Below are 15,630 nucleotides of genomic sequence, written 5' to 3' on the forward strand. Positions count from 1 at the left end.
ATGCAGAATTTTCTATGCTTGGACATATATTAATGTCCAAAGTGGTTCATGACCCTCTGAAATTCAAGGAACCACTATTTTGGATATATATATATATAACATATATAAATATATATATAAAACAATATTAGCAAATAAAAAAAGTATATAGACTTTCATCTAGTTTGTGTATGTATAAAATATTAATTGTGTTTTTTTTAGATACTGCTGGGATTACAGGGAATTTTTTAATAAATCATTTTGCCATTGACAACTTAAAATTGTACAACAGTTCTGCATCACTGATAACTTGTACTAAACTTGTACAATAGTTTGTGTCAAAAATAAATAAATAAAAAGGTAATGTTAAGGCAAATAATGATAAAAATCATCCTGTGACTTTGCAAAATAATGAGGCAAATATTTGAGATATATACACACGTTGTCTTCAAAACATAATTCCATAAATCAGACCAATAAACAATCTGATAAAAAGATATTACATTAAATAGATTAATGAACTCAGTGTACTCTCATTTTCCTTTGGCTCTAAAATAAATCATGTACAACAATCATACATTTATTGAGGAGACTGGTGATATCAAGTAGATTTTAAAAGAGTCTTTGCTAAGCTAGCAGAGCATTGTTGAGAGAAAGCAGCTTTTCAGGATTCATTCCATGAGCATAAAAAGTGTATCAGGTGTCACACTCCCCATCTCCAGTGGCTCTGCTCCTTGCAAACCATGAACAAGCTGTCTCCACAATTAAATTTATAAGTACTTAACTATGCACTTGCCTAAGTGAGTAAAAATAAAGGAGAAAATTTACTATGATGAAGAAATTCTCATTTCTTTTGTGGTCTAGGCAAGGGACCAACAGAATAGAACATAACATTCTCCCAGATGTACTTTGCTTTCCTTCTGATTGATTTTTCATTATTACTAACTTATCTCTTTATATGATTAGGACATGAAAAATAGGCTGCTTAGAAGAACTCTTAATAGCACAAATTAACCTTGCCTTTGTTAATTTATTTGATGAAAATTCTCTTTATTAAGGTGATTCCATACACACGAGCTTTGAGATTTATCACACTGTGAAGGGGTATTTTAAACTCACCAGCTTCCAACTCTTTCCTACCCACTCCCATTCCTACTTCATTCCTGAAATACTTTAAAGAATGAATGTACTTGAAGCACTATCATTCTTTAAGACATAGAACAAAAAAGCCCCTTTTGTATTATAGTTATCTTCACAACTTTATAATATGATTTACTCCCTCCAGAGGCTTCCCATACTTCAGTATGTATGACATTATATTTTATTTTAGCATGTATAACATTATACACTCATATGCTGCATAACATTCAGCCACCAATGACAGACAGCATATACAACTATGGTCACATAAGATTATAATAACATATTTTTAGTGTCTCTTTTCTCTTTAGACATGTTTAGATACACAAATACCATTGTGTTACAATCGCCTGGAGTATTTAATACACAAGTTTGTAGCCTAGGAGCCATAATATACCATTTAGCCTAGGAGTGTAGTAGATGATATCATCTACATATATGTGAGTACATTCTGTATTGTTTACATATGAAATTGCCCAACAATACATTTCTTAGAAAGTATCTGTATTAAGTGGCACATGACTCTTTTATATTTATTGATTTACAGTTCTATCTCCTGTGAATTTCTTGCAAGCAAGACCATGCCATTCTTATTTGAGTTCCTGATGTCTTCAAATTACTCAATAGATGTTTATTATGTGACATGGTATAAAGCCCCATAAAACTGCATACCTCAACCATACCTCAGCTTTCTGTTGAAACTGCTATTTATGACCCAAATGTGAATAAGTAATTAAGGACTGTGATCCCCACCCTACTCAGACAATGTGTAAACAAATGCTAATCTTAGCTTTTGTGAACCACTTAAGTAATAATCAGAATATCAAATAGTCCCCTGGCCCTCGAAATGTCCGGAAACCCCTCACCCCCATCCCGCCCCTCACCCTCATCTCCACCCAGAAGGTGATTTGCAGAATCCACAAGCCCTCAGAATGTCTGAAACCCCTCACCCCCATCCCCGCCCTCACCCCCACTCCCAACGTGGTAATGTTGTATCGGACCGAGCACAGAAAGTCAACACCAAGACAAAAGTATGCCAAATTGCAGGGTTTATTGCCAGCAACCATGGAGGACTCACGTCTCTCCAACCCGTGGCAGAGAAAGAAGGATGACAAGACCTTTTTATACCCAGAAAACCACCTTGGGAGTGGGGGTGAAGAGTGGAGATGGGGATGAAAAGTTGTAAATCACCTCCTGGGCAGAGAGGAGGTTGAGGGGGGCTCTGGACATTCCAAGGGCCAGGGGACTTTTGTCATTCCGATTGCCACTTAAGAGGTTTACAGAAGTTAAGATAAACATTAGTTTATACATTATTTGGGCAGGTGTGGGGTCCACAGATTTTTTTAGTTGCTTGGTGCCAGGATGAAATTATCTGGGGGTGCTTACTCTGGTCAGTACCGGTAAACAGAGGCCAGCAATTCTGGCAGTTACAGATAAAAGAAGGTATGCAGCTTTACCTCTCTTTGCATTTTCAAAGTAAACTTAGCAGTTTACAGAGGCCAAGGTTAGCAGTCCTTGTGAGGAAAATGGAAACAGTTTTGTCTCTTTATAAAATGGCATTGTACAAGTTCTAACTCTAGGCCAGCTATATCACATTCCCCCCTGTTCTTATAACATGTATTAAATCTTTAATAGGTGTCCTCTTCTTGACACAGAGTCCCATAGTTGGATCTTAGAACCATTAATTTTACCAAATGTATTCTTTCCTGGATAAATTTGCAGAGCATGTTTAAAAGGCATGGTCCAAATGTTAACTCTAGGACCACTAACACTAAGGGTCCTGTTAATTCAGTGAGCAGGGATGTCAGCCAGGGGGATCAAGAGTACCGTTTTTGGTACCAATTTTCTGAGGCCTCTCTGAGGTGTTTTTTTTTTTTCTAAGTTCTGCCTAACTATCTCAAAGCTGTCTCGGATAATTCCAGAATTATTTGCATAGAAGCAACATTGCTCACTGAGAGTTGTGCACAGTCTTCCTTCTTTCAAGAACAACAGGTCTAACTCCCTTCTATTTTATAATACCATTTCAGCCAAGGAGTCTACTTGTTCAGCTAATTTGGTGAGGGAATTTTCCAGATGGGTAATATCTGCATCTATTTGGTGTGAAAGAGTTTTTGAAATTTTGGTCCCCAGTGACTAAGGCAGATATTTCTAAGGCAGTGGACCCTGCTATTCCAAGTCCCACTAATAGGGGTATAATTATGGGGGCCCATTTCCAACATCTGTCTGTAATGGGTGCTATGAGAATTTCACGTTTTATCTGGTGTGGACCCTGGGCATAGATATAGTCCCATTGTCTGAAGCCGTTTTTTGGTCACTATGTTCCCACACCCCATCTCCTTTGCTTTCACCACATTTCCCCACCCCATCTTTTTGTCTTTATTTGTCCTATAGTATTTGCATCTAGGCTCTCGCTTAAGAGAGTGCAGAGGTTTAGGGAGAAGGTTATGGGATCTCTGGGAATGTACTCTAGGGTTAAGTTGACAAGGGTGGTTCCAGCCCCAAGTACAGTACTAACAAATTGTCTGTGATGACCCATTCATAACAAGTGGGCGTTAAGGGGGGGGGTCTCTTTCCAGGGGTGGTTACAGGAATCAGAGATTAGGATGACGACCATGAATGGCGCAGAAGTCTTAGCTTTAGGGGGTCTGTTGAGGATGAAACCACTTCCCATCTTGCATCCAGGGTGGGGGGCTGTCTTGACATGTAAATGGTGAATCCAGGAAGTCAGTCCGTCTACCTTGACTGCCGTAAAGGTGACCAGAATCATGGTGTAGGGTCCCTTCCAGCAAGGAGTCAGGCCGGAGGCAGCGAATCTCTTTATCAGGACTTCATCCCCGGCTGGAAGGGGTGTACCGGCTGGTCAGTGAGGTCCCCTGGGGTAGGTCGAGCTCCCCTGATGAGTGAGTGCACCTAGGACTGAACAGACTGGAGTGCCTGCAAGGACTTAAGGAGTGTATGGTTATGAATTTCAGCATGCACGGTATCCGTGGGCCTTCTAAACCTAATTTCCAAAGGAGTAAAGCCTTTCTTATCAGATACGGAGAACAAAAGGAAGCAGGTTGACCCAGTTTTCACCGGTCTCTAGGATAAATTTTGTTAAAGTTTTCTTTATGGTCCAGGTCATCCTTTCAACCTGCCCTCAACTCTGGGGGCAATAGGCACAGTATAGATTCCAGGATATGCCCAGGGCCTTGGCCAGGCCCTGTGAAACCTGTGCCATAAAAGCAGGACCATTATCTGATCCCAGTGTCAGGGGCAAGCCGAACCAAGGAACCAGGTTCTATAACAGTCTCTTTGTTACTACCAGTGCGGTTTCTGACCTAGTAGGAAAAGCCTTGACCCATCCAGAAAAAGTGTGTACAAAAACAAGGAGGTATTTATAGCCACAAGCTGGGGGCTTTATTTCAGTAAAATCTACCTTCTAGTGTCCCCCTGGGCTAGTACCCCTAAGTTTTATTCCTACTTCACTAGTTTTACTGTCTCCTGGATTTACCCTGTTGCTTACATTACAAAGAATAGTAGTTTCCCTAACAATCTTATGTAAATGTGAAATGTAGTACCTGGCCCTTAACAGCTTAGTAAGTTTTGTTTGCTCTAAGTGAGTGGCCTGATGTATGTCCTTAACTAGAGCCCTCCCTAGAGTCTCAGGGAGCACAATCCTTATGTCCAGTAGAATCCACCATCCTGTGGAATCTTGCCGTCCCCGCTGTTCTTTAGCAAAGTTTTCTTCCTCAGGCTAGTACGTTGGGGTAGAAGGCAGGTTTGGGGCTGGCAGAGTCACAAGAAGAGGCAGAGGTTTTACTGGCCCCAAGGCTGCCTGTCTGGCTTGCAGGTCAGCTGCCCTATTTCCCTTTGCTTCTGGTGAATCTCCCTTCTGGTGTCCTTTGCAGTGTATTAATGCCACTGCCTTGGGCTTCCATATAGCTTCTAGCAGAGCTAGGGTTTCCTTTTTTGTTTTTGATGATTCTTCCCTCTGAGGTAAGCAGCCCTCTTTCTTTATAAATGGGTCCATGTACTTGGGCTGTAGCAAAGGCATATCGACTATCTGTGTAGATATTGACAGTTTTTCCCTGCACCCAGTCCAAGGTCTTTATTAGAGCTATGAGTTCTGCCTTCTGGGCTGAGGTCCCGTGTGGGAGAGACTGGGCCCAGATAACCCGCTCTAGGGTGACCACAGCTGCCCTGGCATACCTGACTTTGTCGACCATGAAACTGCAGCCATTTGTGAACAGTACCTCTTCCGAATTCTGCAGGGGGACGTTGGTGAGATCCGGTCGCGCAGCGTGGAAGACATCTATTGTCTGTTGGCAGTCGTGAATTGGCTCCTCTGGCTCGCTGTCAGGTAGCAATGTGGCGGGGTTTAAAACTGTGGTCTTTAAGAACTTTATGCAGGGCCAGTCCAAAAGTAAGGCCTGATATTGAACTATGTGGGCGTTTGACATCCATTTTCCAGGGGCTCCACGGAGTAGTGACTCCACCGCGTGGGGAGCCACTAAGTTTAACTCCTGCCCCAAAGTCAGCTTGTCTGCCTCCTTGACTAATAAGGCTGTGGTCGCCACCACTCTTAGGCAAGCTGGCTATCCGAAGGCTACAGGGTCAAGTTTTTTTTGAGAGGTAGGCAACTGGCCGGGACCAGGGTCCCAGAGTTTGGGTGAGCACCCCTTAGCAACTCTGTTTTTCATGCACAAACAACTAGAAAGGTTTAGAGATGTCTGACAAGGCAAGGCTGGGGCCACAGTCAGGGCAGTCTTGAGCTTGTCAAAAGCCTGTTGCTCTACCTCTGTCCATGTTAAGAGCTGATTTCCTCCAGTGCAGGCATACAGGGGCTTGGCTATCTCAGCAAATCCTAAAATCCATAGCCTGCAGTACCCTACTGCCCCAAGGAATTCTCAAACTTGGCATTTCATGGTGGGGGTGGGTATTTGCAGCACTGCTTAGATTCAGCTGGGTGCCAGTGCCCGGTTGCCTTTCTCTATAATATAGTCCTGGTAAGTAACTTTCAGCTGGCAGAGTTGGGCCTCTTTAGCTGAGACCCAGTACCCTAAAGTCTGTAGGGTACTTAGTAATGACTGGGTGGTTTCTTTACAGTCCTCCTGGGTTTTTGTGGCTAAGAGTAAATTATCCACATATTGGAGCAGGGTGCATTCTGGGAACTCAGATCAGAAATCAGCAAGGTCTTGGCTCAGCGTCTTATCAAACAAAGCAGGGGAATTTTTTTTAAAACCTTGCAGCAGCCTCTCTGCTGGATTTCTGGTTCCTGTGAGTTAACTCGGGTTTCCTGGAGTGCTGTTATCACTGCCTTAGTAACTCCCTTATCTTGCTTGGCCTCTAAGGTGTCCTTATTGTTAAAAACTTTTTGGGCAATTCCTAACAACTGAGCTAAATTTATTCCCTGGAACCCCTCTAATTTTTGCAATTTTCTTTTGATGTCTGGGGCAGACTGGGAAACAAAAGCCAGGTAGATGGCCTGCTGATTCTTACAATCCCTACCATAGATTGGTTAGTGGGCTTACGGGCCATTCCCCTAACCCCCTCTAACAAGTACCGGTGAAAACTGTTCAAAGCCTGCATGCCCACTGGGGTTTTTGGGTCCTATTGGGGTCTGGTGGAAGGGAAATTTTTATTAATTTGTTCTTGGCATCTTCTGATTCTTCCTTTATCCTAAGTATTGTTTTATGGGCTTCTCATCTAATTCTACTCCTCTCCTCTGTGGTGAACAAACTCAGTAATAATTGTTGGCAGTTACTCTAAGTGGGGCGATAAGTCTGCAGTACTGATTTTAAGAGCTCTGTCAAAGCCTGGGGCTTCTCAGAGAACGGAGGATGTTGAGCTTTCTGACAGAACTTACTCTATTGTAAAACCTTGCTACCGCCTTAAGATCCCCCAGCCTCCCAGCACGATCCCCTGCCAGAGAACTTTTCATCTCAGCAGATTTCTAACCCTCCCCCTCTCGCCATATTAGCAGTTCCCCAGCCCTCCCAGGAACTATTAAACTCAGCACTTCCCCAGCCCCTCCCCTCCTGCACAGCCCCTCACACTGGAGGCATCTGCTGGCTTGCAGGCCATAAAAATCCCCTTTGCCATGCCATAGGTGTCAATTCCGTGTCAATTTTGGGTGCAACCCAGCAGATTTTTCCATGCTCTTAATAAAGCTTGTGCCAGCACTTGGTGTTTTGGCCCTCTCCTTAATATCTATCACCTTCTAGTTATATAAGTCACTTGACAAGAAGTGAACAAAAAATGGGCAACCCCAATTGTTTTTGCCTGTTGGGGGAGCCTCTTGGAGAGGAAGGACTGCCGGTGGGTATGGGGCCCTGCTTTGAGTGTGGAGAGGAGATAAGGGCTGATCATTAGTACTGGGCGAAGAATATGGTGGAGGCAACTCTTTGTCCTCGGCAGGGCCTGGAAGAATAGCCAGTGCTGAGGGGCCCTTCTTTGGGCCTGCTAGCATAACCTGAAGTCCAGCATGCTTTATACATTTTTCAAGCCAAGGAGGTGGGTGCTGGTTCAGCCTCAGCCACTGATCGATGTATGGAAATTGATCAGGGTGGACTGGGCACCCTGACACGATGTTCCAGACAGGCTGAGTTATCTTGGGGTTGTATGTCCCCCTATCTGGCCAGCCTACCCCAAAGGCTGGCCACTCCAACTCACAGAGGGTCCGAAGTCTCTGTGGGGTTGGTTTAACACCATACTGGCCAGAGAACCCTATTTTAAACTTTTCTGTCATGCATCGGAGGGGGGTGCATGATCGGGACTGTGATGAGCCCATTTGGTTGTTTTCTTCAATCTTTGAATTTTCTCCCAAAAGACTAGCTTCACTGAGGATTTGAACCACCAACATCGCAGTTGCAGGCCCCCCTCACCTTAATTGCTTGCTAACAAGTAACTTGCACTACAAAGAGTCAGAAAGCTGTTCTTAAAGCCAGATTTTAGATGCAAATTCTGCACCCTGAGGCAGTATGGTCTGCCTGAAAGCTGGGTGGGGCTGGTGGCCATCAGAGAGGGGAAAAAAATGCTTTTTAATGTCAGTTTAAAATGAAGCTCCAAGCCGCTGGGCCAGCTGCGAGTTCCCTGCCCCTGCAGCTTTTTGTCACCTTTAAACAGGGACCCTGAAAAGCATTAAATTCCTGTCCTCCTTTTTTTTTTCCCACTCTCTTTTCTGTCTCCTCTCTCTCTCCCTATTTCCTCTCTCCTCTCTCTTACTTTCTCTCTCCTGTTTTCTTGTCCTTTGTCTCAGGACTTTTGCTTACTACTTGTGTCTTTCTCTTTCTGTGGTCGTATAGCCAATTTTGGAAAGCCTCCAATTCAATTTTTGTTGCCCTCTCTAAAGCAGGTTTTGCACTGCCCATAACAACATTGGACACTTTTCTGACAGAATAGGCAGTCACCAGTTTTCCATTTTAGCCTGACAAAGAGCACTCATAGACCCTGATCTAGGACTTTGTTTCCTACAACCCCAAAAAAACTACTTTCGAGGTGCCAAGGGCACAACTGCCTTCCTGACATGGACTCAGACCCAGCACGGGCAAAAATACTCTTTTCCCGGTGGAGGTGGTTGGGCGAATTTACAGGACACAAAAATCATAACAAGGAAGAAAATTAAAACAACTAAAGTTAAGACTATTTGCCACATGGCGGAGGAAGAAAGAGTGAGGCCTCAGTGATAGAAGAAGAAGGTGAGAAAGAAGGAGAAGAGAGTAATCTCTGCAGGGGTATAAACAATAAATGTTCCCTGTATCCAGTGTATGCCTGCTAGCAGGAGTCTAATAAAACTGACAAATTTACACACATGACAGAACCACATACAAGAGTGATGAACAAAGGGTGAGAGCCTCCTGGCGGGGGCCAATCAGTGGCCTGCCCGACCATGCCCCCAGAGGGGTCTTTCAGGCGCATCTTGGCTAAGGTGTACCCATATAACTCCCGGGCCTGGTCACCTCAGAATGGAAGTCCGAGTAGGACAGCTCTGAGGTGAATCACCGTTATATCTTATGACGCTCCTGTGGAACCATGGGTGAAGGCCCACTCAAGACCCGTAGCTTTCAGCCATGGGACTACATACATACACACACACTCTCTCACTCACACAGAGGCTACGGAAAACAATCGAATGCTGACACCCACTACACCAGCTACCAGAAGCTGATATCCACTATACCAGCTACCCGACGCTGATACCCACTGTACCAGCTACCAGAAGGCTGGCACCCACTATGCCAGCCACCAGAAGCCTCAAGCCACATCTTGGTGAGGCTTTCCAGGTCAGAGTTGCAATGACTCATCAGTCCCCTGACACAGGCCCTTTTCCCTTGAACTAGTTCCCAGATTCCAAACCAAACCTACCTCCGGAGGTTTTAAGGACCCTGAAGAATTTTGGGTGAATGTCGGCCGGGTGGGCGCTCTTCTGCAGTGGCATTCCGGGGCCCTGAGACAGCTCAGGGGGTGCCTCCCCTAGAGGCTTCCAAGGAGGGAGCAGACACCCGAGTGAGACTCTAAAATGGCTTTTGTCTGGTGATGAAAAATAAAAGATCTCGGTGAAACCTCCAAATGTTGTATCGGACCAAGCATAGAAAGTCAACACCAAGACAAAAGTATGCCAAATTGCAGGGTTTATTGCCAGTGACCATGGAGGACTCACACCTCTCCAACCCATGGCAGAGAAAGAAGAATGACAAGACCTTTTTATACCCAGAAAACCACCTTGGGAGTGGGGGTGAAGAGTGGAGATGGGGATGAAAGGTTGTAAATCACCTCCTGGGCAGAGAGGAGGTTGAGGGGGGCTCCGGACATTCCAAGGGCCAGGGGACTTTTGTCATTCCGATTGCCACTTAAGAGGTTTACAGAAGTTAAGATAAACATTAGTTTATACATTATTTGGGCAGGTGTGGGGTCCACAGATTTTTTTAGTTGCTTGGCGCCAGGATGAAATTATCTGGGGATGCTTACTCTGGTCAGTACTGGTAAACAGAGGCCAGCAATTCTGGCAGTTACAGATAAGAGAAGGTATGCAGCTTTACCTCTCTTCACATTTTGCAAAGTAAACTTAGCAGTTTACAGAGGCCAAGGTTAGCAGTCCTTGTGAGGAGAATGGAAATAGTTTTGTCTCTTTATAAAATGGCATTGCACAGGTTCTAACCTATAAGCCAGGTATATCACAGTTTTATGGGTATAAAAAAGTCTTGTCACCCTTCTTTCTCAGCCAAGGGATGGAGAGACGTGAGTCCTCTGTGGTCGCTGGCAATAAACCCTGCAATTTGGCATACTTTTGCCTTGGTGTTGACTTTCTATGCTCGGTCTAATATAACAATTAGTAAAATGAAGGAACAGGAAGATGACATAAAATCCAAGAAGAGCTAAATCTTAGAACTCTAATCCTGTATCTTGGCTCTCTTTGCTTTTTGAGGTAGAATGTATATACCAAGATTTAAATAATAGTCATAGTCTAGGAAGCTTTTTTAGGGAAACAGTAAGAATTAATTCACCTTTTTGGGTGATAGTCCTGGTCAGATGCAAGGGAAAGATAATAGCATCTATATTCTCCTGTAAAGGTAGAATTCCTTCTCTTCCTTCTAATTCTGCATAGTTGTGAAGGGGGACAAATTTCCATATCCTAATTGAGTATTAAATTTATTTTTAATTTTTTCATTTTATTCATCTATATTTTTCACTTAATTTTTCCTTTTGCTTTCCTTTTTTCTCTTTTTCTATTTTCTGTTCTATAATCTAACTTCTAAGGAAGAAAAGAAGAATGTGTTGCAAAGTGGCTGGGGAGAGACAGGGCCTAAAGTAGATAATTCAGGGTTTTTTTTCATTACCTCATAGGCCTCACTCCAAAATTATGATAAATTTTCATCCTCAAAAGTATCATATGGAAGTGTAAAATATATTGAATACAGAACAATATATTGTTTGACTTCAAATTTGTCTGTTTTTGTCTTGAAGATAAGAACAATATATAATTTGACTTCAAATTGGTCTGTTGTGGAAAAGGAGAAATGACTATTTTATGCTTATTAGAAGAAATAGAGATATACCAGTTCAACAGTATCAATTTTTAAAGATTTTTCTTTTAGTGGTAATAAATTATCAAAAAACATTTCTCCTGTAGTAATTATGAGAAGACCACTAGGTGCTATGACACTGAAGGCCCATCTTCTTCTTACCCTTCAAATCAGGGATGGTACTGGGGCTCTGTGCTAGGGTCCTGGTTGTAACACACCTTATAAAATCTCTTCCCTTTGAGCTTAGTTGTGTCTAACATGGAAGAACACTTTTTGATTAGGTTGTGTTATGTTAGACCCTATGCTATTCAACTAGACAGAGGGTCCCTTGCTGGTTTTGACTAAATAAGCTGCCATAGCATGAGTGAGCAATGCAAGTAGGACCCAAGGGTGTTTTATAGGAGCTGAGAATATTCCCTGGCCAACAGCCAATAAGAAAACACAGGTCTCAGTCTTACTAACATTATATTAGTCCGTTCTCACACTGCTATGAAGAAATACCTGAGACATGGTAATTTATAAACGAAAGAGGCTTAACTGACTCATAGTTCACATTTCTTGGAAGGCCTCAGGAAACTTACAATCATGGTGGAAGGCAAAGGGAAGCAGGTACCTTCTTCACAAAGCAGCAGAGTGGAGTGTGTGCTAAGCAAAGGGGGAAGCCCCTTAGGAAACCATCAGATCTCATGAGAACTCACTTAGTAGCAAGAGAACAGCATGCTGGAACCTGGCCCATTATTCAATTATTTCTTGCTATAATCTCAATAAGTAGGGATTATGGTCATTAAAATTCAAAATAAGATTTGGGTAGAGACACACAACCTAACCATATCAACGAAACACTGAATTCTTTCCACAACTTGAATGAGGTTGGAAGATGACTCCAAGCCTCAGATGAAATGGTAGACCTCACCAACACCACCTGGATTTCAACTTTATGAAATCCTGAGCAAGAGACTTAGCTAACACATGGCTAGACTTGTGACCTAGAGACATTTTTAAGATTTAAACCATGATTCTTTTTATAGTGAAATAGGGAAGAATAAATTGAGACTGTCCTAGGAAAATCAGAATGCATGGTTTTCCCAGCTATCAGCCAATTACAATTTTGTAAGAACTAAGATCATGTTTTAAAATATTTTTAAAAGGTAGTTTATTTTACTCATAATATTTTATCTATAAATATTTTAACTAAAGAAACAGTATCAATACAAGAATGGAAAATGTTTATAGAAGTCATATAATGCCAAAAACAATTTCCAACAGTATGTTCCTGGGAGCTCTGCTCATACAGTTAGTTAAAATGTTTATATACACAACATAGCATTATATAATCAAATAAATTTGAGAGATGTTGGCTTAAATAAGGTTAAAAAAGTCTTTTGGATTTCTTAGAGCCTTGTTATATACTGAGAAATATTGTGTTAAGAAATTTCTAGGAGATAGCATAAACAGCACTTCTCAAACTTACATATTCACAAAACATGAACTAAAACTAAACAAAATCAGTTTCCAAGGCAGGTAGAAACCAATTTTAATTATGTTTCAATTAATGCCTACAAGATATCATATTTAATGCCATTTAGGTGCTTGAAAATTCTCCTATCCTTCCATTGTTTTCTAGAAATTGATGAATTATTCAAAATAATTTTGAAATCATGGAAAAATTTCAGACATCATCTCTGCAGCAGCACTTATATTGTAACCATGTAATATTTATAGTTTCTTTGTATTTTGTTTTTTTTCTGTGGGTAGCTTCTAACATCAGCCAAGCAACATTTAACCTAACATATATTTAAATCCATGTAATAACTGAGGAATATAAAGAAAGATATGACTTGAAAATTGAGTCTTTATAAGATTAACAGCAAAGCATAACACCCTCCAGTCTTTAAAAAACATTAACAAGTCAGAACTGTAAAAGGCAGTATCCCTTTTTTGTTTTTAATATTTTTAAGTATGATTTAATGTAAATCTACAAAGTAAACAAATATAAATAATACAACTATATCAACAGTTATAACAGTACTGATTAGATGATGAACATTGTTCTAAGTCTTTAATCCCTACAACAACCATAGAAGAAGGAACAATTATAATATCTGAGTTTTTTTTCTTTTAGTTTTAGGTTTAGGGGTACATTTGAGGGTTTGTTATGTAGGTAGACTCTTGTCATGAGTCTTCGTTGTACAGATTCTTTCATTGTTCAGGTATTAAAGCCAGAACCCAATAATTTCTGCTCCTTTCCCTCCTCCCACTCTCCACCCTCAAGTTGACCCCAATGTCTGTTGTTCTCTTTTTTGTTTTCATGTGTTCTTTTTTTTATCATTTTTCAGGATGAAGGGAGATAGTTGGTGCAATTAGATAACCGTCTCAGGTAAAGAGATTTTGTTTTGTTTTGTTTTGTTTTGTTTTTTTACAGGTAATTTACATTTCATCATCCCACTCCTGCTATTGTTTTTTTGTTTTTGTTTTTGTTTTTTTTTAAATAGATTGGAGGTTTCAGTGGGACGGGAGAATCACAAGGAATCAGGTGTTCAGAGGAATGTATTGAGTAGAGGTGAGGAACTAGGATGTTGAAAAGTAAAAAAAGGAGAGGAGAGGAAGAAAAAGAGGGAGAGAGAACAGGAATATTGCTTTATTCTAAAAATGGGTATTAATGATGGGCCGATCAATATTTTGTATATTTAAAATGGAGAAGTCTATAAATATTTATTGAGTTTACTTGTTCCGGATCTGAGTTGAAGTCCTGGATATCCTTACTAATTTTCTGTCTCGTTGAGTCTAAATCTCGTTATGGGTCTTATGGATCCGGGTATTAAGATCTCTTATGGTTGCATTGATCCTTTTACCACTGTATCTTTGTTGCTTTGAAATCTATTTTATCAAATGTGAGAATTGCAACTCCTGCTTTTTGTTTATTTATTTGTTTTTGCTCTCCATTTGGTTGGTAAATTTTTTTCCAATCCTTTGTTTTGAGTCTTTGTGTATCATTGGATATACCATTAGGTTTTGGCTGTATCTTTTGATTGGGGGATTTAGTCAATTTAAATTTAGGGATACTGCCATTTGATGTTAACTGGCTATTTTATCCATTCGTTGATGTAAATTCTTCTTTATGTTGATGCTCTTTACTTTTTGGTATATTTTTAGAAAGGCTCATACTGGTTTTTCCTTTCTATGTATAATGCTTCTTTCAGAAGTTCTTGTAAAGCAGGCCTGGTGGTAATAAAATCTCTGAGTACTTGCTTGTTCATAAAAGATTTTATTTTTTCTTCAATTGTGAAGCTTAGTTTGGCAGGATATGAGATTCTAGGCTGAAAGTTCTGTTCTTTAAGGATGTTGAATATTGGCCCCCACTCTCTTCTGGCCTGTAGGGTTTCCACTGAGAGATCTGCTGTAAGTCTAATAGGCTTCCCTTTATGGGTAACCTGGCCTTTCTCTCTGGCTGCCCTTAGTATTTTCTCCTTTGTTTCGATCCTGGTGAATCTAACGATTATGTGCCTTGGGGTTGCTCTTCTTGAGAAATATCTTTGTGGTGTTCTCTGTATTACCTGGGGTTGAATAGTGTCCTGCTTTGCTAGATTGGGAAAATTTTCCTGGATAATATCCTGAAAAGTATTTTCCAGCTTGGATTCATTCTCTCCATCACATTCAGGTACACCAATAAAACGTAGATTGGGTCTTTTCACATAGTCCCATATTTCTTGGAGACTTTGCTCATTCCTTTTCATCCTTTTTTCTCTATTCTTGTCTTGTTGTTTTATTTCATTAAGTTGGTCTTCGACCTCTGATATCCTTTCTTCTGTTTGATCCCTTCTGCTATTTAAACTTGTGCATAGTTCACTAAGTTCTCGTGTTGTATTTTTCAACTCCGTTAGTTCATTTATATTCCTCTCTATATTGTCTATTCTTTTCAGCATTTCGTCAAACCTTTTTTCAAAGTTCTTAGTTTCTTTACATTGGGTTAGAACAAGTTCTTTTAATTCCCAGAAGTTTCTTATCATCCACCTTCTGGAGCCTACTTCAGATAATGGAACACAGTCCTTTTCCATCAGGGCTTGTTCTGTTGCTGATGAGGAACTGCAATCCCCTGTAGAGGGAGAGGGGTTCTGATTTTGGGTATGCTCAGCCTTCTTAGGCTGGTTTTTTCCCTTTATTATAAATTTATCCATCTGTTGTCTTTATAATTACCACCTTTCTAATTAGGTTTCTGAGTCGACATCCAATTTATTGATTCCCAGTGCTGGGATTCAAGCAACCCACTGCGCCGGCCAAAATAGCAGTGATAAGACTGATGGTGCTCTTCTTCCCAGGAATCTCTGGTCTGGCTTCCTTCTTGAGTCCACAACAAGCGGCTCTGCCTTCCCGGAGCTCCAAACACCGGTCAGTAAGGGAACCAGTCACGTTTACTCTGCATGAAGAGCTGCCGCACCAAGGCGCCGGCAAAACCACTGCACCAGCCACAAGAGTCGTGCTGGTGACCCATGGGGCTCCTCCACTAAAA

General features: G+C 41.3%; 1 long non-coding RNA gene across 2 annotated transcripts in view; it reads right to left on the reverse strand.

Annotated features, from left to right (window-relative positions):
- Positions 1–515: 515 nt before the first annotated feature.
- Positions 516–15,630, reverse strand: part of LOC144579153 (uncharacterized) — a 37,599-nt gene continuing 22,484 nt past the window's right edge. The window contains exons 4-5 of one of the 2 annotated variants that reach the window (XR_013526075.1): positions 9,466–9,630; positions 516–4,062 (exon numbers count right to left, since the gene is read on the reverse strand). This is a non-coding gene — a long non-coding RNA (uncharacterized LOC144579153). Of the gene's footprint in view, positions 5,455–9,465; positions 9,631–15,630 lie in introns of both variants that reach the window. The other variant, XR_013526074.1, reaches the window with a different exon arrangement.

The sequence above is a fragment of the Callithrix jacchus genome, chromosome 14 (genome assembly GCF_049354715.1).
Source record: "Callithrix jacchus isolate 240 chromosome 14, calJac240_pri, whole genome shotgun sequence".
NCBI lineage: Eukaryota > Metazoa > Chordata > Mammalia > Primates > Cebidae > Callithrix > Callithrix jacchus.